This window comes from Hemiscyllium ocellatum, assembly GCF_020745735.1.
Source record: "Hemiscyllium ocellatum isolate sHemOce1 chromosome 27 unlocalized genomic scaffold, sHemOce1.pat.X.cur. SUPER_27_unloc_2, whole genome shotgun sequence".
Classification (NCBI taxonomy): Eukaryota; Metazoa; Chordata; class Chondrichthyes; order Orectolobiformes; family Hemiscylliidae; genus Hemiscyllium; species Hemiscyllium ocellatum.
In genome coordinates, this window is record NW_026867487.1 from 3,962,942 (window position 1) to 3,987,295 (window position 24,354).

Consider the following 24,354-nt stretch of genomic DNA (forward strand, 5'->3'; position numbering starts at 1 on the left):
ATGAAATGACTTGCAATAGTACTCCAAATTGGTTAAGAAATCAATAATTACCTCATTTATAAATTTGTTAAAATACTTGGTTACATTAGAATCATTAACAATTATCCTCTCAACAGTAAAACTAATGCATAAATTAATCTGATGCAAACAACAGGGAAAGACTGGTAAAGTGGCACACATGGTAATGTTATCTTGGATTTCGGACCTCATCATTAGTTTCACTTTCGGGGTCAATCACTTCATGTTTTTTACCCAGGAAACCTAATGCCAAACTCTTTGAACAGCCCCCTGAGATTAAAGTAGTCTTGAAAGGCACCATTCTTAAACATGTGCATGCATTTCAAAAGAGTGAAGTGTGTACGAATCCTCGATGTACTTGGACACCAGTTACTTGAAGTAAGCCATGTTTTGTGAGGCACAGGCAACACATGCTTTGTAGTAAGCCAATGGGTCACAACGATGTGCATCATATTGACACATGAACGAGTTCAGTTTTAATTAATGTCATCCAGGGTTTTGCATTTGTCAACATTTGTTATTTGGTTGCCATTTTCAGCAAACCCAAAAGCGGATGGTATTCCAAAGTTCTGGACAGGTGCTCCACTGATGCATAAAAAGAAATTCCTGTGATTTTTCTCATGATTTAAGAACTCGCAACAGGACCAGGATTGCAAGAGGCTGTAAAAGCTTGGGCTTTTTTTTTGTGCCTGGAGCACGCAAGCCGTGATGAGTTCTTGTCGATGTTCACCAGATAGGGTGAATAGACATGGTAATTTTTTTCCAGAATGTATGGGAGCCCGAAAAGGAAGGGCATGGATTTGCAATGAAAACGTATAAATGGATGTAGGCTTGCTCCAGAGTGGAAGGTTCATGTTCAGACGTTTCATCACCATTCTAGTTAACATCTTCAGTGAAACTCCAGACAAATAATTGCTGATGATTTCTGCTTTCTATTTATATGCTTGGGTTGGTGATGTCATTTCCTATGATGATGGCATTTCCTGTTCTTTTTCACAGGGGGTGGTAAATCTGGTCCAAGTTATTGTGTTTGTTGATACAGTTCCGGTTGGAATGCCATGCTTCGAGGAATTCTCGTGCGTGTCTCTGTTTGGCTTGTCCTAGGATGGATGTGTTGTCCCAATTGATTGTTACAGACAAGTTGCACTAAGGGTCTGTTTCCAATCCGGATTCCCTCATGACGCCCTAACACTGGCTGCAATTATAACTGACTTAAGAGCCATAACCTGAATAGGATTTGTGTCTAAAATGTTGTTTGAGCTCTACCCTCTGGCTCTTCCCTTCTTGCCTTACAAGAATCCAATTAATGATCCCAATTCTTCGAATTTTTGTTTTGCAGTGACAGAGAATAGAGAATATGCTACCGACACTTATCCTCCCATCTCTTTTCCTTTCTCCACTGGATCTCGGAAGAGAGCATTGGAAGAGTATTCAAACATCCGAAGGCAATGTGTGGACAATTCCCGGTAACGAGAGATGAATATCAGCAGCGAATGAAGAGCAATCTGTCCTGCATCCTCCCACTGTGGACCAACCAGAGCTCTGTAAAGATGAAGTAAAATTTCCCTCTTGCATGCAGCAGACTCTGTACGAACTGGGATAGCAGGTGAAATGCTGTAAGTATGAACTCTGAATTAGGTGGTTCCGCTTCCACATTATTTTGAAGAAAAATTGACGCAAAATCAGTTTTGAATGTTAATAAGAACTGCGAATCGTGTGAATTAGAGGCAAACTTAAAAATTGCTGGGAAAACTCAGCATGACGCGCAGCATATGAATCGAGAAATCAGAATTTACGTTTCGAGGCGAGTGGTCATTCCTCAGAACGAATTGTAAGGAAGTGCTGCTCGACCCGAAATGTTAAATCTAATTCATAAATTTAATATTATTTTTAACAAGCCCTTCTTTAAAGGAATCTAGTGTCTAACTTTTGAATACACAAACTATCTGACTATGCGTTGAGATATTTCTGTGAGAATCAGTGTGCATTATTGCATGTATTAATGTGTGCTTTTCTATGCTTGTGTCTGTGTGTGCGTAAGTGTGTGTATGCCGTATGTCTCTGTCTGCAACAGGACACAGTACTTTTTTTTCCTGGAAGGTAGATTGATTGAATGAGTTAAAAGCTGATGATCGTGGGCTCACAATCTCTCTCACTGTCTGTCTGCCTCTCTGCCCCTTTTGCGTGTAAAGTTTTTAAAGATACAATGTCATCTTCTGGTGCCCTCGCCATACTAATACAGGCTACATTTTTCCAGGAAGATCATGAAAGTCTGTGAACCTCTCAGGTTAAGCAATTGTTTCATTCTTCTGACGCTGTCTTTTTGAAGCCAAGCAGCAGCACAAATCAGCATCTAAACTGACAGCAGCGTCAAATCAGCGTCAGCACAGTCAGATGTTAAAGAGGCAGTCTTATTTAACTGGACAATACAGAAACCGGTTTAATGTATTTATCAAAACTTTAAGCAATTTAAAGCCCTTCATGAAAAGTTCCATTTTATGAATGGATATGTATCTACCATCTAAACTTGTATGCGATAATCGTATGAACTCTCTGCTTTGACTAGAGCTCACATCGATTTAAAACTTTATATGTTGTCTTGTATTTCTGTTTCATAGAAACATAGAAGCGTAGAACATAGGAGCACGAAGAGCCCAATTGGCCTTCGAGCCTTCTCCAAAATGCATTATGATCATGGCTGATCATTCTACTCAACAGCTGATTCCTGCTTTCTCCTAATAATATGCGATACCATTTGCCTCAAGTGTTTTACTAACTGCGTTTTGAATACATTCATTGCTTTTTGCATGCAATGTTTCCAACCTTAATCAACTCCAGAGGCTCATTGCTCATTGTGTGAAGATTTGTTTCCACTTCTCCGTCCGAAATGGCTCTGACCGCTGGTTCTCTAGATGCACATCATCGGGAGAATCGTCCCTGCAACTATCCGACCCATTCCTGTAGAAATTTTAAAAGTCTCAATGAGATTCACACCCATTCGTCTTCTATTAGTAAATGATCATAACTCCGAATATTGATCTTACTTATATTGACGTTGACCCTCAGCTTCTCTTTCTGTTTTACTGCACTCAATCACACGACATTTATTCGTTTACATAAGGAAGCAAAAGCAGGTAACCCTCAGCTGATTAGATCAACTTCTGTAATTGAGGATAAGTATATGGAGTCTCTAATAATGGATGGCACAGCAGAACATTCAGAAATCCATAATAATTGAGCAGAGTCAGTAAGTCTTCATTGGAGGAACGAATGAACATGAAATTTTACCTGCCAAGTATTGAGGAATCATTGGAGGAGGTAAGAAGCAGGATAGGTGAAAGGAAATGAGACATTGTGATATATTTGCATTTCGGGATGACATTTACCAAATACTGACTAATGAAAGTCCGTGTACGTGGAGATCTATGTGAGAGGACTGGCTAACGAAAATCATATGTTCAATCCAGTATAGCAGGTATTATTACTTACTGAATGCACTGTCAAATAAATGAGGTAGTGAGAAAGGAACAGTCTCCCTTGGGAATCAAAACGTAAACCTCAAGACAAACATCACAAGAGGAGCCCTCGAAAAAGATATGTTGATGGCTTTCAAAGCTTACAGTCATGCAGTCGCATTCATTTAAAACCAGATGGAATGATTGTGTCATTTTAGCTACAAGAGCAAGTGCTCAAAAAGCTTTGACACTATAATCCTGTCAACCGCAAGCCAAACTGTTTCCCCTTGTTCATCAATATGAACACACGTGCACACAAACAGTAAGACACATGAGACAAGAATAAGAGAAGCAAAGGAAATTACAACTGAAAACAAGTAACGCTGGACGTCACAGCGGGTCAGGCAGCATCCAACGAGTGAGACAGCAAATTAAAGTTTCGCATGTCGATTCCTCTTTATGACCACCTAATGAAGAAGCATCTAGACTCAAAACGTTGGATTGCTTTCTCTCCAAGGATGCTGCCTGATCCGTTGTGATCTTCATCATGTATTGCTTTCAGTACGCATTCCTGCAACTGCAGTAATTTGGTTCAGAAATGGAATTCTCAAAATCATTTGCTGACACATGAACAAAAAAAAGTGCTGTAGGGGAATAGGACTAAACAGAGACAAAACAAAGGCTATACACATGTATACAGGGGACATGGCTGAGTTGTAAAATCAATGCTTTGCACCTCTACATACTGTCTGGTTTAGAATTAACAGAAATTGTCCATGAATTTGTGAGAGAGGAGGAAATTGTCTTCAGAAATAATGAAGACGATATCCTGGGCAGATTTTCAGTCAGGCCAGATAAAACACATGCAGGGATTTTGAAGAAAATGGGGGTAGAAATCTTGGGCCCACTGGTAATTGGATTGGGTGGTGGGGGGAGGAAAATTGCTTTTAGCCTTTTCTGGATGCGGCAAGATAGCAGAATTGAATTTTCGCCCTTTTAAATAAATGGGGCCAGACCGCTTCAGTTTCTCCAGCTTGTTGGTTTTAGCGGTATGATAGCGTCATCTGGTGGACACTAGGTGCAACTCCTAACTTTGATTTCTGGCGTCCTCTCAGTCTCTTCAGTAACGTGGGATCCATGAAAGACAGATACACCGTGCTGTGTTGGAAAAGAAAATCGCCGATTTTTAAAGCAGTTATTTTGTTTAACTTCTACAAATTGACAGAGTGCCATCCCGGTAAAGCTGGAGACTTCTTTTTACCTCCTCGCCTTCCCCACCTTCCCATTGCATAACGCAACTCCCTCAGCATTCGTGCTATATGTCTTAAATGAATATCCTGGAACTTGCCGCAGTTTCAGGATGTAACAGAACAGATTGGAGTGTTCTATGTAGTCAAGTATGGTCAGTGAAAGTTTGCACCGATTCTCTCTAGGACCAATAATTCAGATTGGATTTGAAACACAGAATCTTTGCCGTTCATTTCTTTAATGCAGATAGAAACTCTCTCTAAATTGCAGCAATAAATTGAATAACTGGACGATTCACTTATTATTTTAAAACAGATTCGCCAGACAACAGGAAGATCGTTGTCAGTAATGAAATTCGAAAGTACATGGCGTCTGGTTAAGACTAAACAAAAATTGACAGAACCTTCTGCTGTATCTGATTTCAAAGCATAAATCAGACAGGAAACAGATATAACTTCCTGAGAGAATACGTTTCTTTCTGAGGCAACGTTGGCTTCTCTGTCATAGGTGGTGACAGCTATGTTGCAGTAGCCGTTAATTTTCTCTGATTCACTTTTCTGCCTTTCTCAGTATTTCCGCCTCTTTGTCTGGATCTGTCTCTGATGAGACAATCTCTTCTTGAATTATACATCCACTTTTCTATAACATACATGACAGTAAATTCTGAATAAATAATCCAGTGAGGGAATACCGAGTTTGAACAAGCATAAATTGGATCCATCAGCAGGCAGCGTGAAAACGATGTCGAATTTTCACTTTGACATTGGATTGAGTGTTAACCAAGAAACATTACTTCCTTTTATTTTAAACCCAATAAACATAGCGATCAATCATCATAGCGACAGCACACTAAATATAAACTGGCTAAGTATGGCAAGGGAATAACAAGGCAACACACAGTTTGAGGGAAAGCCAAGAGAAGATTCATGACTTCCGACATAGCGAGTGAGCAGATAACAAGTAAGAATGCCAAATTTAGTAATTTCCAAATTATGATACATTTTACAGCTAGAAATGCGTCTAAGGTGAACTTTCCATGAAGCATGTAATCTACCAGGACATTTTGCGAGAGAAGGAAGACAATTGGATTTACATACACAGAAAAGTATAGAGAGGAGGAGTTTAACTTCAGTGAAGATTTCAATAGGCTTATGCTTGGAGATGGACAATCGTTGAGTATCACATTAAATGATGTCCGGTGGTAACATCGCATACTAAGGCGGTTGTTAAGAATGCTGATTTTAGTGTCTCATTGGATGTGGAAAATGTTGTAATCTCCCCTCTGCTCTCCCATTACTATCATTGACAGTCCTGGTATGGACAGCGATCCTGATCTGGTAACCACAGCTTGATTGATTCCCCTCCTGTCCGTCTTCATCATCATGATGTTAAAACACGAGAACAACATATTCCCCGTTCAAGTTCTGATATTCTTGATATTGTGTGAGTTTATTTTTTTAAGTAGTCACCTTGTGTTACCAATCTCTCGGAACCTTCTGGCGGCTGAGTGGCGTTTCTTTTCTTTTTTACAGCAGTTCAGTGTGAGGCTGAGAGTTTACAGGCTGATCAGGTTGTGTGTCGGGAAGACAACCGAGTTGAACTTACTTGCCGACTCTCCATCGTTTCTGGCTGTTCTGTGTCCTGCTACAGGCAGACACTGACAGAGACTCCGAAATAAATCGGTTCCCTTCACCAGGGGAACCAGGCAATAGGTCGCGGCACATTGTCTTTTAACAGAGTGATGAAGTTCAACACCATGTCTATAAATGACACCGTGATTGAGAACGCTGGAATGTATTACAGTGCGAAGTAAACGCAGTGAGATGAAGTGCGGATTCGGCTGTACAATATCTTCACGATACCGTGTCCCATTTATAGCTGTTCAAGAAGTGAGTTTTACAAGGAGATTGAGATTGGAAACATTACTTTGTGATGCATTAACTTACGTCTGACTTCAGCTACAAAATGTTACCACATCCTACGACATACAAAATAGAAGGATACAACTTCAATGAAATGTTCACTGTTGCTTTGTTCTAAAAATTCAAAATGGACAGCACAAAACCGATTATGCCTTTCACATCCAGAGATAGAGAAATGATGGGACAGGTAAAGACAAAGATAGATAGATAGACAGATGGATAGATAAACTGATTGATGGATAGGTTGATAAATATGAATGGAAGGCTCGATACTTAGATAGATAGAAATGTTTACGCCACCTGTATTCACTTGTCTGTTACTGATGTCTGCTTGTCCATATCATTATGTATATTTCGTTTATTTTTCTTTAAGTTTACAGCTATTTCTTTTCACTGGGATATGTATCAGATAACAATTTAGCAGAGATCTATCCGGTAGCCCATTTCCCTTCAACACACACTGTTCCTGCCTCGAAATAAGTTCGCATTCTGAGACACACACAGTCTGCAATTAAGCACTCGAGTCTCCACTTTCAGGAATGAGAGGATTCAAGTGAGTTTTAAAAAGTTTGTAGACGGTGAGAAAGGCTCCACTTGTTTCACTGTTAACACAGTCCAGCTGTCAGTTGCCGCCATGTAATATTCCGAAATCAGCAATGCTTCCACATTAAGGTTGCAATTATTGAGGTGAAATCAATCTGTTTACTGTAAAGAAATATGTGTTATATTGGTGACTTGAAAACTCGCTGAATATAGGCAAGTAATCTTACAATGCAATTAACATCAACTAAGGTGAATAGGTAAAGGAATACTCGAACAAAATAATTCTTCAATATTCATGAAAATGGTTTAAACACAATTCCTGAAAGATTACATTGCCCTGGGTGGCGCTGGAGCATATTCTCTATGACCAAATTTGACATACCTGACTACTTGTCCATGTCCTAGATGACACTTTACTTCATAAGGTGCAGATATGAAAGTGGGTGGCACACCTTCTGCTTACTAGAGTCAGAATTAACACAAAGGTAATTGCTTTTGGTTATTGGACTTCAGTCATCTCAGCCCCAGGGCGACAATTTTCAAATTTCATCTACTTCATCAATTACACTCATTCTATTATTGGCACAGATGTGTCAAGCCAAGGCTTGGAAATCACTGATGCCGATGCTCGTACACCTGACCAGATACAGAAGCATTCCTAAAGTCAAATGATGCAGCCCCATACCGAAAATCAGCACTCAACATCTGAGAGGCTGTGAGTGATCTGTGCACCATTTAGTTAGGTCCGTTGTATCAGTCTGCCCTGGACTGTAAGAGTTGGACATCTTTACTGAAAATTGTGCAGTATGTAGTTTGTGACTCTTCAGATATTGAAGCAATTCGTCTGCATATGCAGAAAGAGTTGGATGGTAATCACGTTGGCCTGAATAGTTTCAATTTACATTCGTATCAGACTATTGCCAGGTTGTGATTAGCTTTATAAAGAGCGAACATAACCAAAACTTCATGAGTCCCAATGGCATTGCCATCGTTGAAACACCACTATCAAAACCTGGTGGGCGTTCATTCACTAGAAACAGGAGCAGCCATATCAGTAGTGATGATGTAAGTGTAGGTCAAAGCGATAGTATCCCACAGCGAGTCATTCACATTGTCACACCCAAAGTCTGTTTACCATCCATAAAGTGCAATTCAGTACTTGATGGAATACTGTCCACTTACCTGGAACATTAGGGATTCAGCAATAAGCGTAAAAGCTTGAGACCATTCAGGAAAAAAAACAGTTACAGTTGTCACAGGATAACGAATGCTCGTTGTTTTGGAAATGCTTATTTTGAAGTGATATTAGTTATCTATAAAGGGAATGGTCTCAATTACAATTAAGGGTATTCAATTAGTTATGTCTAGAAGTCGAAAATGAGCAAGTTTCAGAGAATACTTTATTAAGGTAAAAACGGAAAGAACTACGGATGTTGGAAATCAGAAAAAAAGCCATATTTTGCTGGAAAATATCCACACGTTCGGCAGCATCTCTCGAGTGAAATTCGATTAACATTTTGTGTCCAGTAACACTTCCTCAGTAGTTATAACGGCAATTGGTATTGTGAACTGTGTTTACAGATGTAACCTATCTGTGAAACAGAATCTCCTTTGTTTTTCTTCAACGTCCTGCGCTTCATCGGTTTTTAAAAGTTTTGTGGTTCTCGCTCCACCTCTGATTCAATTGATATGTTTCCCCTTATTAGATCCCCCTCCAGAGCACACAAACTGAATTTCTCAAGTTTTTTGTACTCGTTCCGCTCTGTCTCTGCATCAGTGTGGGCTGCTGGGCACAGAGATACACGGCGCTGTCAGAGATGAGGATATTGCGGATTGATAGTACAGTGATCTTGGCAGTTTTATTTGAAGAACTTCGATCACTGATGCCAGTGTTACTTTGCACACTCATCCTAATAAGGTGAATCAAGAAGTCTGGAGGATCCATGGAACGTTGACTGTACGAGTATGCATCGGGGTTTAAATCAATTGTTTTCAAATTGCAATTAGGACGACATCCTTTCCCTCTTCAACCATCATTTCAGGAAAAGGTTGTTCAACTCTAATCTGTTGGCTGCATTCTAACATGAGAAGTGAAGTAAAAATGACAAATAATATCGACTTCATATTGATCAGCATAATCGTAGCTACCTCATCGAAAAACAATAACATTTCTGTTGCAACAAAAAAAGCCTTTTCTGAGAAGGCGATACTTACTGAGAATAGAAAAGGTGATCAAGAATGGCATGAGCTATTTCGCCATCAAGTTTGCCGATTCTAACTAGAATGGAGCAGAAATGCAGAATCTTGCCCAACTTCTTTGTTGCTCCAGTCAATGTTACAAATGTTGCTGCTGCAGCAATCGCTCCAAAAGCATATTTCGCTCAGGCTGAATGGGCGGGGATTGTGGGCAGGAGCTAAAGCAGGAAACGGAAACTTTGGGCGGGAATACAAAAAGCTCTAATGTCAACGATGCGTGTAGTGATTCTCAGCTGCATTCGGAGTTGAGAGACAGAGATGGTTGTATCTCCGACCTGTAACATGTCTTCAAAACATTCAAACTATCACTATCTTTCAATACTCTACTTCTTTTTTAATAGTTAAGAGTATTTTAGTTATATCTGCGCAGAATTTAAAACAGAATAAATAACTTTTCGAACACCAGTAACATTACCATAATTCTAGTTTGGGGAACGGTAAATGGAGCAGTTGTAACACTGCAGTAGACAATATAATGTCCGATCTTGATTCACACGCAGATGCTCTCAAGAAAAAAATAACTTTTGAAAAGAGAAAGTCATAAGCGAAACTTTTGTTCTTTGAAATTAAATATGGTCAAATTTGTGTGATAATTTTAATGTCCAAAACATAAATAATGAAAAATGTGTGAAATAAATCATTTGTAAAAATGTAGATAACAATGGTGGTGAGGGTGGCGTCGTGATATTACTACACAAGTAAATCAGAGGTTGAGGCGAATATTCTGCAAACAAGTCGACTAACAGAATGTAAATTCAGCAATGAAATATAATTAGCGAGTCCTTCGAAGGCTAAACGTTAAACAAGAATACATTGGTGTGCAAAAAAGAATCAGAATGCCAATGTTCTTTTCAGAATGAATGATGTCATAGTTATCTGTCCTGGCTGACATGTGATTCAAGACATAACCAATTTCGGTTGACGCTTGATTGGCTTTCAAAAGCCATTGAAAGGCACTCTGTTCAACGGCAATTAAGGAAGGCTAAGGAATGCTGTCTTTCCAAAGGACATACACATAAAAGGGAAAAAAAATAAAGCACTCTAATTGAAGCAATGCATAATTTCATGATGATCACCGATCAAGAAAACATTTTAAATGTAACTATTGTCCATCTGATCTGGTGCCCAGAATGCATCACGATTGTTCTTATGTGACATTGCTCTGTTCATCGTATATAAGGTGATATGCAATTATATCAAATGTCATGAATATTTGACTATATTAATGTGATCTTAAGAATTAGTGGTACAAAGTTGCTAGATGTGGTTACTTTTGAATGACTTTAAATTATTTCTCATTTTACAATCCCTGATACATTTTACATACTTGATTTCATTTTGAGTAATTTCATGTTCGCATCCATTACAGAGGTGCCTTTTGCTTTTCAGTGTCACATGCATTGATCACTCAGTTTTCACTCGAAAATGTGGCTTTACAGTTGTTTATCTATTCTGTGCAGTATGTAAAATGGTGCTGCATCAGAGGAACTGTAACAAATAAAGTTGATAAAGGATTGGAGGAAGAAATAGTAGAGCTAGTCACTCAAAGCTTGGATATAAAGTTGCATTACAGGGGAGGACCTATAGAAGAGAGGAGCGAGGCAGTCATTGGAGGAGGGAATTTAAACGCTTACAATCTCAACGATAAACACGTTCACAACTCAAGCGACATTGGTCAATCCCAGGGTTGTGCAAGTGAATACCGTGAAAGGGACACCATGACATTCAATCTTTGCCTAGCTTTTCAGGAATTGGTGTGACTGTGGAAGAATTTGAAACTCAGACGGAAAAGATAATAAAAGTCATGCTTTGTCAGGCAGAAAGTCAATGTAAGTCAGAAAGCAGAGGATTTGAAGATGAATTGGACATGGAATGTTTAAAGCTATGGACTACATAAGGATGCCATTCAATTGTATACTTAGCTTTAGGCGTTTTCTCAGTAGTCAGAGGGTAGAACCTGTAGCAGACAAGATTGCAGTGACTCCTGCATTAACGAATGTTTAACCAACAATGGATATCAAGCAATGACCAACTTTGTTGAAATAGACTGATTTTCAGTCTGTGTAGGAGGGTAGAAATGCAATGCATTTGGATTCGTCCACTATCAGACTGCATGTGTTTCATGTTTGGATATTGTTGTTATTCTTTCTCTCTCTTCATCTTCCATAACAAACATGGTGGCGATTATTATCCTACTCCACGAACGTTGTTGTCTTGCACGTTGCATCAACTACTACCCACTGGAGACAGCGGTTGCTGGTTACTTTGTTATCATCACTGGGTGTATCGTCAACATGATTTAGCCACATCTAATTTAGCTGCAGTGTTCTGGACACCATGTCCAACTGCAGCCTCAGTGCTGTGCTGGTCAATGCCATGTAGGATTGATCCGTCTGGCTAATGGTGTTTTTCACCTTCGAGCGTTTTGTTGCCCTCTATTATCAGAGTTTGAAGACCAGATACTGCACCGAGAAAGCTATGTCACTGATCAAAGGGTTAATGTGTGTCCTGCTCTGTATCAATACATTTTTTTTATATTTCATCTACCAGCCCATGTAAATACTGGATACAGTGTCATGTATCAGTGATTTCCGAATGATCTTACGCACTTCACACACTTGGCAGATCTATCGATGCTTTAACCATACCGCAATCCCCTTTTATTCCCTTACTCCTCACTCTGCTCCTCAACACTTTAACTGTAAGACACATCTTAACGGCCAGCAGAGCTCACAAGAAACCTTGTAGAGCCGGGAATGATGGGAACTCAGAGATGGCGAGCCACAAGAGATCCATTGTCCTGCTACTTGCAATCTCTCTCAGTTTCCTCATCTTCTGGGTCACATCTATCATTCATTTTCTGCACATAATGGTTACCGTTGAAGAGTACATTGGCACACAAATCTTCAGTTATCTCAAATCCGTCCTTCAAGAGACAAGCAACGTGCTTATCTTATTCAGCTCCTGCAACAGTCTGCATCTATGTGGTATCACAGAACATGTTCCAGAAAGAGCTTAAGAAAATAATGATGTGCCCTTATGAATGCTCACTGCCAGCACAAATTCGTAGGAAGCAACAAGAGAAGATCACCTTGTTAGTATTTCTCTTTATTGTGTGCAGTTAGGTGTGTAGCACTCTCTCCCAGAATCAGACATTTGTGGCTTCAGGTCTGCATGATAACCGTAAGAGTACTTCTCCAATGCGAATATTTCCCTGTAGCCAGTTCTAAAGGGATTGGGAGTCCGGCTGTCCAACATAGATACTTAGTCAAGGCTTGTGTCGATAGACTCAGGAAGCATGGGGAATATTCCATCTTTATTACTTCAGAATGAACAGAGGTTTCTCTCTCTGACTCTGGTTAATCGTTATCACTCGCCTAAAACAGTGAGACTGTTATTCATCTCGCACTCTCATGTTTTTGAATCTTACTCTGCTCATTCTTTGCTATTTTACTAACAAAATGACTGGAAATTACATAATTCACATCAAATTACGTAATTGGTCCTTTCTTCCTTTCGCCCTTGCCTATGTCCTTCCTTCGTTTCACCCATCCTTTCTTCCTTCCTTCAGTCACTCTTCCCTCCCTTCCTTTTCATGACTAGTTCATTTTTCTCGTTGTGAAAGAAAGAGGAATGTGTCATTAACGAACTGCTCCTTGAGAGGGCCCAGGCATACAAGTCAAAACCAATTGGCTTCCTGCTTTGATACATTGTTTTAATCAGAAGGATTCGAATCCTCTGATCAGCCCAACGATAGTGCATAAAAACAGGAGTCAGATAGTTTGTGGTACAATCACAGAAACTGATGTGTGCAGATTCAGCCATGGTTTGATGGAATCAGTAAAAAATACAAAAACTAGACATAATCTGTTATACGTGTGAGTACATTCCAACACAATAGAAAGGGAGTCAGAATCGTTTAGCAATGATAAACGCAAGTATAAGAATAAAATAATTCTTGAATGGTCGTTTGAAATGTAGTCTCTGTTTCTATTAGCAGTGAACGTTTAATTGAACTTGAGCGTATTTGTCATTCTAACTGATCATTCGTGGCACTGGATTCATAGAAATGTGCACATTTTCCCTTCCTAAAGTCTCACTTTATTTTGTAAGTATTTATCTGCTTTCGCTTAATCAGCACGGTTTGTTTAAACCTACTCTAAATTAGATTGTATGATTGGAAACTCGTCTGTCACAACGTTTCAGAACATTACCAAGTGTGTTGGAAAGTTTCTCAAATGTTCAAGTCACAGTTCAGAACTAGTGGCAAAATCAATTTATCCCAATTTCCGCTATACTTCTAACTTCTCATTTACTGTTTTTGAAAGAAGAGCTCTCAAAACTGGTATGCATGCTTGAATATTGTCCTCAACAGTCACGTATTCAAGGTTATGTTTCGATGTGTTCTATGATCTGAGTTCATTTTGTGTAACCTCAATTCCTTAAGTATCTATGACCATCAGCCACTTGCTCCCTCATTTCCCTTCAGACATCCAATTCATTATTCATTTTCTCAGGTAAAAGAATGTTTTTAACAACATATATTTATTTAATACTTACATTCATTGGTGGATCAGTTTACATATATGTTTTGTTTTTGTAAGGCAAACAGAAATTATGATCTTTCATTTTGCTTTATTTAAGTAACCCTTTTTTATACATCTGATAGTGCTTCGTGATCATTCACCCCTGTAACTGCGTAAGTAATCTTAATATACTAAGCCTGTTTTAAACTTACTAATATGTTCAGGAGATGCTGGATTGCAGAGTTGTCCAAAAGAGTATTCTCCCCTTATATAGTTTCAAGTAGACGTAGATATTTGCAGCTTTGAGAAATTAACCTGAAACAAATACGAGTATTATGGATATTTGTGTTTTATCTCCTTGAATTGAAGGTAAAGTAAAAATAAAAAAGCACAATTTAAAGTGAAAGAAACACATATATTATAGGGGTATGTGATTCCATGCACATTCTGTCCGCATTGTCGTTCTCCTAAAAAAAAAAGAAGTCTTTCCAATTTGCTGGACAACTCCACCTGACAATTTATTAAAGTTTTTCCTCATTGCTTGCGGATGGCCCTGAAATCACACACATTTCGTAAAAATACTTTTAGCAGAGACCTGAACACAAGTGGGGTGTTTATAATAGCGACAACAAAAACACATATCTACGCAGGTCCTGCCTTAATAAAGCATGACTCTCATGAAACCGTGCCATGCTGTACTGGTTCGTTGACTGCTGAGTATGAATACTTGCAATCACGACTTGATGTGGTGCCTAAATTTTGCAGAGAAACTGTTACTCAGCTTAAGTTTCCTGTGTTGAGAGAGAGAAAAAGAAAATGAAGTAGTGTTTTATAACTAGTAGTTGATCGCTCAGAAAGTGAAAGATAATCATAACAATTAATGTCATAAAGCCATAGTGATGTACAGCACCGAAACAAAGTCTTCGTTCCGACTTGTTTGGGCCATTTAGTTATCATACATGAATCTGGTCACATTTTGCTAGTTTACCTTCAAACTATTCCAATTCATTTAGCCACCCCAATGTCTTGTAAATGTAACTGTAACTGTGTCAGCCTCCATCAGTTCCTCTCGTAGCTCATTTCATACATGTACCACGATCTGCGTGACAAAGGTATACCTTAGGTTCCTTTAAAATCTTCCTCCGCTCGCCTTAAACAAATGTCTTCTAGTTTTTTTTTGTTGAAATCCAAGCCCCAGGAAATGGAACTAATCTATTTATCTCATCTATTGCACTCATGATTTTATGATTCGCCAGTTGGGCTGACGTGCCAGTTTCCATGTTGTACATCTCTATGAATCTATGACCCCTCAGCCTCCGACACTCTGGGGAAAATATGACCAGCCAATTCAAACTCTCCCTGTTGATCAAACCGTCCCACCCTGCCAACATCTTTGTAAAACTTTTATGAGCCTTGTCAACTTTCACACTATCCTTCAATTCGATACTTAAGGAATCTTGCTTTCCGTAGAACATCAAGATATTTAAAATTCATACCGTTCCGAGATTTTGCACAAGGAAGCATTTTTAATGCAGGTTGTTCGGTGTTGTTACATTGACATTGCACGGTATATTATAGACACCCAAATAAGTCACCATGAGTCTCGGACATTGCATCTGTAGGAAGAAATTAAGCAACATAGGTATTGCTCTAAACAATCAATAACGTCAGTTCCAGCTTTGACTTCTTAACTCCACCTCCTCCCAAACACTGCCATTCATTTTCGTCCACATTTATTTCTGGATTTCACATTGTCCCGCTCTATGTTCAGATTTTGAAATTATATTTTCCTCAATTACCAGCATAAATTTAATTACGAACCTATCAGACAAATAACGCTAACAAGCCACTCACTGACACAGAATTAAAACATTTTCGATGTAAGAACCTATAAAGGGAGCACGTAAGTGCAAAATAATAGTCAGCAATTTGAAAGATGATAACTTGTCTTTTGCTTATTTGTCACTTTCCAAAGCTCCAATGGTCATGGTGAAAAGTCTGTGTCTTCTTTCGCCTGTGTAAATGAGGTTCACTTCCTCATCGTTACGAATTGCAACTCTATTCACTTTATCTGCAATTAAGTTCAAATTAAAATGTATGAAGTTTATCACCGGTTTAGATTGGGAGAGATTCAAAAATGTGTTCCTGAGTAAACGGGTCGACAACAGGGGACACAGTTCAAAGTGAAGAAGCAACATTTTCTGAAAGGATTTGTGAAAAAATTTCCCAAATTGCTTTGGGTATGGGGAACTCATTGCGTCAAAGAATAGTGGAGGCAAGGAATTTCAAAACGTTCAACTCGTGCTTTGATGTGTGTTCAAACGTGACAGCTTACGAAGCATAGGTCAAAATGGCGAAAGTTGGACGAGAACAAGTCAATGGTTGATGTTTGCTGTGGAAGTGATGGATTAAAGTGTTTTCTTTTATGTCAAGACTCTTTGCCTCAGTGGCAGGAGAGAATATCATTTTCCATAAATTTTGACATTGGGCCCTTGGCCCAATGTAAGTAGATTACCTTAAGTAAATCCCCCACTATCAACAGCCTGAGTGCTACCATTGAACAGAACCTGAAATGGATTCACCATTGAAATATTGAGGTCTCAAAAGCAGACCATAGTATAGAAATCCTGCAACGACTGATTCACCTCCTGCTTCACCAAACATGATGAGCTATCTGCAAGTCATAAGAGCATGATGAAATATTCTTCACTTTTCCAGCTAGTACACGAGCACCCGTCTAACTCGCACAACATTCAGAACAAAGCAGACGGATTAATTAATGCCACATCCACAATCATTCGCCATTTCCTCCAAAGTTGCAGAATAGCAGTTGTATCTGAAGAAAGGTCAGAGAGGACTCGAAATATTACCTCTTCCCCTCTCGACATACTATGACAGACCTGCTGAATTTCTTCAGTGTTGTCTGTTTTCTTTCAGACTTCCGGCCATCTACAATGCGCATTTCCGAAATTCGTCAAGTTTTTTTTCCGATAGCGCACTCCAAACCAACGATCATTTTATTCCAGAATGACAAAAGTACCAGGTACATGGGAACATCACAAATTGCCAGTTCCCATCCAAGCCATTTGTCCTCTCGACTCCGAAATATTTCGCCATAACTTTGGTGTTGCCGAGTGGAAATTCTGAAACTCCAGCTTTAGAGCATTGGCAGACTATCAACACGAAATACATTGCCATGCTTCATCATCACCTCCTCACTGAAAAATAGGAAAACAAATATTGATTGAGTTAACGACTCACATGTACCTTGGAACAAGCCTGTTTTCCAATTATTATCATCCAAGTTATGTACATTTTACTTTTACAGTGATCGTGTTTCTTATTCTTGTAATTGATTACAGAATGTTAGACAACTGATCGAAAAGATGAGAAGAGACAATTTAAGGTTAATAAGAAGACTTCCAGTCGTACTATCAGACACTCCAGTTGATAGATATATTTCGAATCAATTTGGAAGAATAACCCGAAAATTCGTTGCCAGTAGACTGTTTAAAAAAATAATGGAATCATTCATTTGTCAACCTTACAAACTGAAGTTCCACAACTGTATTTTAGTCTTTTCATTGAACTGCAACTGAGCTGCATGAAGAATTTTAGCATCTCATTGGAGACTCTCATTTAGAATAAATGAAAGACACTTTGAATCTGTTGTACAAAAGAATTGGGCAGAGTGGAAAATCTCATTCGTTTCTAAAGGACCATACACTGCCCATGGAACAAAGAACAAAGAACAAAGACAATCTGCAGCTCAGGAACAGGCCATTGGGCCCTCCAAGCCTCAGCTGATCCAAATTCACTGTCGAAACTTGTCGCCTACTTCCTAAGCATCTGTATCCCTCTGCTCCTCACCTACATGCATCTGTCCAAACGCTTCTTAGATGGATCTACCGTGCCTGCCTCTACTACTTCTGCAGGCAACGCGTTCCAGGCACCTATCACCCTCTGTGTCAAGTACTTACCCCCTTAAACATTTCACCTCTCACTGTGAAAGTATGACCTATCTTTGATGCACCCTTCAACCTGGGAAAACGTTTATCGCTATCTACTCTGTCCCCAGCCTTCATGATTTTGTAGACCTCAATCAGGGCCACCCCTCAATCTCCTTTTTTCTAATGAAAACAATCCTAAACTCTCTTCATAGCTAGCACCTTCCATACTAGGCAGCATCCTAGTAAACCTTCTCTGCACCTTCTCCAAATTATCTACATACTTTTAGTAAAATGGCGACCAGAACTGTACACAGTAGTCCAAATGCGGCCGAACCAATGTCTTCCAGCTCTTTATAGTTAGTACCTCGTCCGATGAAGTCAAGCATACCATATGCCTTCCCGATAACTTTACCACCTGTGCAGCAACCTTCAGTGCACAATGGACCTGAACTCCCACATCTCTCTGCTCATCAACTTTTCCCAAGGCTCTTCCGTTTACTGTATAATTCGCTTGAGAATTAGACTTCCCAAAATGCATCACCCCACATTTGCCTGGATTGAACTCCCTCTACTACATCTCCGCCCTACACTCTAGTTTTCCTATATTCTCCTGTATTCTTTGAAAGTCAGCTATGCTTTTTACTATTCCATCAATCTTCGTGTCAACTGCAAGCTTGCTGATATTAACAACAGTGCCCTCTTGCAGGTCACTTATGTATATCACAAACAACAGTGGCCCCAGTACTAATCCCTGTGGGACACCACAGGTCACCTTTCTCCATTTGGAGAAACTCCCTTCAACTACTACTCTCTGTCTCCTGTTGCTCAAACAGTTCTTCATCCACCGAGCTAGAATACCCTGCACACCATGTGACTTTATTTTGTCCATTAGTTTGCCATGGAGAACCTTATCAAATGCCTTACTAAAGTCCAGGTACATGACAGCTGCAGCCCTTCCGTCATCTATCAACTTGGTCACTTCCTTAAATAAGTCTACTAAGTTGGTAAGGCCCGATCTCCCCCGCACAGAGCCATGTTGCCTGTCACTGATGAGCCCATTATTTTCCAAATATAAAAAGATTGCATCACTCAGTACCTTCTCCAGCAACTTTCCCACCATTGACGTCAGGCTCACTGGTCTGTAGTTACCTGAAATATCCCTACTACACTTCTTATACAAGGGCACAACATAAACAACCCGCCAGTCCTCCAGCACCTCACCTGTGTTTAACGATGCTATAGAGGTTTCTGTCAGGGCCCCAGTTATTGCCTCTCTCGCCCCCAAATCAACCTGGGACAGATCCCATTCGGTCTTAAGGATTTGTCTAGCCTACCCAACACATCTTCCCTACTTATGTCAACGGGATCCAGAGTAATCAAACTTATATGTCTAATCTCAACAATCAACATGTCCCTCTCCTCAGTGAACACTGATGCAAAGTAAGCATTCAGAATCTCACCCATTTTCTTAGGTTCGAAAAACGGCTTTTCTTCCTTATCCTTAGTGGACCAATCCTTTCTCTAGTAACCAACATGCTTTGTATGTAATAATAAACAGCTTTGGGATTCTCCTTAAATTTGCTCGCTAAAGCGATTTCATGATCCCTTTTAGCCCCCGTGATTCCTCCTTTAAGACTGGCCCTACTCTCCCAATATTCCTCCAGGGCCCGTTCTGTTCTTAGTTGCCTAGACCTTATACATGCTTCCCTTTTCCTGTTACCTAGTTTTACGATTTCTCCTGTCATCCATTTTTCACGAATCTGGCCTTTTGTATCGTTTGCTTTCAACGGGACATGCCTATCCTGCACTATCTTTAATCTATCTTTGAAAGCCTCCCACATATCGCATGTGGACTTCCCTTCAAATAGATGTGTCCAATCGACATTTCCCAACTCCTTCCTAATTTTGATATAATTGGCCTTGACCAAGTTTAGTACTCTTCCCTTAATACCACTCTCATCTTTGTCTCCGAGTATTCTAACACTTACAGAATTGTCGTCAGCGTTCCCAAAGAAATCCACCACCACAACTCCTCCCACTTGACATGGCTCATTTCAAACAGTAGGTTTATTATGGTCTCTTCCCTCATCGCACTATTGACATACTGCTCTAGAAAACTCTCCTGGAAGTTCCATCCAGATGTGTGACATGAAGTGTATCCCAGTCAATGTTGGGAAAATTAACATCTCGCATCACCACCATCCTATTGCCTCTACATTTTTCCATAACCTGTTTACCTATTGGTTGTTTTGTGCTAATACGACCCAAGTATCACCGCTGTTAGTTTCCCATGTAAGAACTGTGTTGCAAAAGAATTTTGTAGTTATTTGTAAATCTCTACAGATTTTGACGATTCCCTTTTAAAACGGGATTATATAGTATTCTCTAAGATTCAATCCTCTCTAAATAGGAATGGACAGAAACTGGGTCCTGAAATCATGATATCATATACCACTTGGTGCGTATTGTGTGCTATTATACTGCATAACGGTGAAATATGGTGCATTGATTGAGCTTATATCAACAGTAAAATGAATATTACATTCAAAGTTTTCGTTTATGCCTTCTTAAACATTTATTTTACACATGCCTATAACAAAGGTTTGCGAGATTACGTCATTATGGGTTGTGTCTACGGTTTTCTGAACAGTCACGTTATGCTTTTGATTATTGAATAGTGTAACATTGAAACATGTTGCAATGTATGAAATTGCATTTCCTAGCAGAGATCTCTTTATGTTATGGTATAGAGGATAAGTCTTGAAAATGCTGTATCATGGAGAAGGATGAAGGAGCCAGTTGAACTACTCTAGCTTTTATTGCCTCTGTATTAGAGATTGAATGTCTGCAGCACAATAATCGCATTGGATACCATATCATACACAATATATGGCAGTGAATCTAGAAATTTGTGATGCGAACTCGAAAATTATATAATTGTTGTAGAGTCTTATGTTGCTTTTGGGCAGTCTAATGTCTTAATAATTAATTAAAGACACGTTTCTTGAAGATGAGTGAGGATGATAATAGATTTCCCTCACTTAACAAATTGTCCAATAATATTGACTTTTGTGTATTTGGCAGTTGACTTCTATAAATTCTGATGCTGTAGCTTTTTTTGTACTTACAACCTCCTGCCTGTCTATATTGCAATAATCTGATGGATTAATTCCAGAGGCACGATCTATTGTGCAAAGTGGACACATTCTACTTCACTGAAAATCGAGTTCCAGACCCATGTTATTTAAGGAGAGGCACATTAAACTGGAGGAATAGACTGACACGGTATCATGTATGAATAACACAAAAGGAACATCTTCCTCAATGACAAATAAATAATTCATAAAACATTCACAATTAATAAAAGCATTGAAAATGATGTTCAGTCAAGCTGACAAACAAACAGTGACAAACATAAGAGCCCAAAGTATTTTCCAATCATTTGTGGCCAATATTTAATGACATTCAGTCCTAAAATGCTCCAACGAACCAATTTTACTGGAGACTTTGTTCATATTCTTCTTCACATTCGACGCTGTATTTGGAGAATGAATTGCAATGATTCTCTGAGCTCAAGTCATACTTATAGTCCTGCAACTTACATATAAGTCTGTACCTCCATGCACAATCATATGAAATGACCTGTCAAGAAAACATTAGTCAGATTTTCCAAGGAGAACCAATATCACACATCTTGCCACTTCGACCATATTTTTCTGATATAAAGGATTGTACTTTGTTAAGTTTACAAATGAGACAAACATTTTGGAAACGCAAGTGCTGAAGTTGCACAAGGAGTCTGCAAGAGAAAAATATAAAGTGCTCAACGGGCTGACATTACAACGTCCTCTAATGTGATATCAGATTAGATTAGATTACTCACAGAGTGGAAACAGGCCCTTCGGCCCAGCAAGTCCACACCGACCCTCCGAAGCGCAACCCACCCATACATTTGCCCCTTACCTAACACTACGGGCAATTTAGCACAGCCAATTCACCTGACCCGCACATCTTTGGACTGTGGGAGGAAACCGGAGCATCCGGAGGAAACCCACGCAAACACGGGGAGAACATGCAAACTCCACACAGTCACTCGCCTGAGGCGGGAATTGAACCCGGGTCTCTGGCGTTGTGAGGGGAACTTTGCTCTTCAAGAAAATGAACAACTGAGTCGTTGGGATGATATCGAATAATTCTCTTTTATGGAACGTTTTTGAGACAATTAGATTATGTAGTTATGAATTACATTAAATGTGAATGATGTTCAAGAAAAGTCCATTTTACTTCCTTCACGGTTGTTTAGTAGTTTATGTCATTAAGTCAGACATCTGCCAGGGTAGTTACTGTGTTTGTGGTCGCCACAAATAGAGAAATGCTTTCTTCAAGTCTAACAGAGCCGGCTTCTTGTCCAAGTTACGGATGTGGTAAAACAGTTGTCTGAACGAATTTATTTTCCCCTGTTTCTTCCAAAAAAAAGAGATCTTGAACGAAAGATTCCGAACATTCTGCGTGAACATGAACAACTTTTGAGATTTTCTTTAACGAAGTTTGATAAATGAAGCAGCCTGGATGGGTGTGGCCAGTTGTTACAGACCAGGATTTCTAGGTTTGTTTTAATCAGTGTTTAACGTTTAACATTAAGTAGCTTTTCGAGCCTCAACAGCATTGAACTTTGCAGAGAATGTCTCCTCGCTGCTACACACTTCTCTCTGGACTCTCTCTTGAGTCTTTGCTTGACATTCTCTCTCTGTCTCTCTCTCTCTCTGTTTCTGTCTCTCTCTCTCTGTCTCTCTGTCTCTCTCTCTCTCTGTCTCTCACTCTCGATCAGCTGCTGGATGGATGCGAGGCAATCTGTTTCTGACTTTGTTCATGTGATGTTGCTATATTCAAACAGTTAATCAGTAATAGTTATTAAACCTATTGTTTTGTTAAGTTTTTTTGGGGGGTTACGTTATTTCATGTTTTGTACTCTTTTGTTATATTTTAACTGTAGTATTGGGATAGGTAGTGCTTTGCTTAATGTAGAACATTTTGAACAGTCTTATTGCACCTGGAACAGCACTGCACATGTGCACTTAACATAAGAAAAGCCAAGGTCTAGACTACCTTCTTCAAAGATTTTTAGAGTATCTGGTGTGTTCAATAACATGGAATAAGCAGTGTTTTCATATTACCTTTCTGTTCCAAGCCGTCAAACTGACATCTCCTTGTACTGTCTGTCAGGTCACTCCATCTCCAGTTCACATGTTCTACAGCGTACACAGATTTACTCTGCTCTCTAATGGTGCTTTCTGAAAGTTGCAAGCAAGTTTTCGAACCAAGAACTGACTTCAGTAAATTGTGCTCAATGGAAACATAACCTTAACCTCCTATGCGGTATAAAATTATTTTCCATGAAAGCTTCCGTTTTCCCTTCACCTGCATTTCCCAACGGCGTCAGGGTGTTTTCCTCACGCATTCTAACCAGACCTTTGTTAAACTGTCTGATCATACCTGATTTATGAAGGTAGCTGCCTCAACACTGAGACAAAAATCTTCGTCTGTGACATGAAAACTCGTGTTTCCTCAGCTGGCTGTGAGATGGGCATTTATTTCCATTGTGTACATGATTCCAACTGGAAACACAACAGGAGTAACAGTTTATTTTATAAACCTGAGTGGGAGTCTACCCGACATTGTTCTTTCTGACTCATACACACAAGAACACATAGCTTCTGAAATCTTCCTCTCCTGGAAAACGTCATGTGTTCATTTTGCTGGTGCTTTGAAAAAGTCTGGCAAGTTGCTTTAGAAGTGAATGCGGGAGATAGGATGCAAGTTGAAAGGGAGCAGGCTACTTGCAAAACATTACGTTTGTGGTTGCCAATGCTTATCTATGACTGCCTGTCTGATTTTTTTGTTTGTTTATGCTCTGTAAATGCGTCTAGTGTGTGCTTTGTTCTCTACGTTTATATGCATTTGACTGTGGCTACCAATGTGTTTTTCTCTCTCTCTCTCTCTCTGTGTGTGTGTGTGTGTGTGTGTGTGTGTGTGTGTGTGTGTGTGTGTGTGTGTGTGTGTGTGTGTGTGTGTGTGTGTGTGTGTGTGTGTAGATATGTATGTTTCTATGTGTGTTTGTAAGTTTGTGTGTGTTCATCTCTGTGCACAATGGGAGATTCGCCCGGGTTAATGTTAAAAGAATTGCAATATCAGAGCCTCTCTACTTGATGCTGTTTTCTGATCTAAATTATATATTGCTACAATCTGCAGACGAATCGAACCAACTGCACAAGTCGTCAATATTTAAGAAGGAATCACATTTTTATAGAGTTCACAATTTTGAATTTTTTTTCAAGGTTTACTGAAACCTGATTGAACGCATATTTATCGATCTAATTGAGAGGTTATGGAAAATATCTCTCAGAAATATGTCTTTGGAATTCACTTCAAATTGCAA